Source organism: Etheostoma cragini, unplaced genomic scaffold (assembly GCF_013103735.1).
Source record: "Etheostoma cragini isolate CJK2018 unplaced genomic scaffold, CSU_Ecrag_1.0 ScbMSFa_2594, whole genome shotgun sequence".
Lineage (NCBI taxonomy): Eukaryota > Metazoa > Chordata > Actinopteri > Perciformes > Percidae > Etheostoma > Etheostoma cragini.
The window spans coordinates 556-757 of NW_023266772.1; positions in this window are offsets into that span (position 1 = coordinate 556).

The window sequence follows — 202 nt, forward strand, 5'->3', positions numbered from 1 at the left end:
GCATAGGGTAAGTATGTAACTACAGCTCTGATTATGGGGTGGCAGTAGCTCAGTCTATAGGGAGTCCGGTTGGTAACCAGAGGGTCACTGATTCAAGTCCCCGTATGGACCATAAAGTACAGGATGTGGATTGGTGGCTGGAGAGATGCCACTTCACCTCCTGGGCACTGCAAGGTGCTCTTGAGCAAGGCACTGTACACCC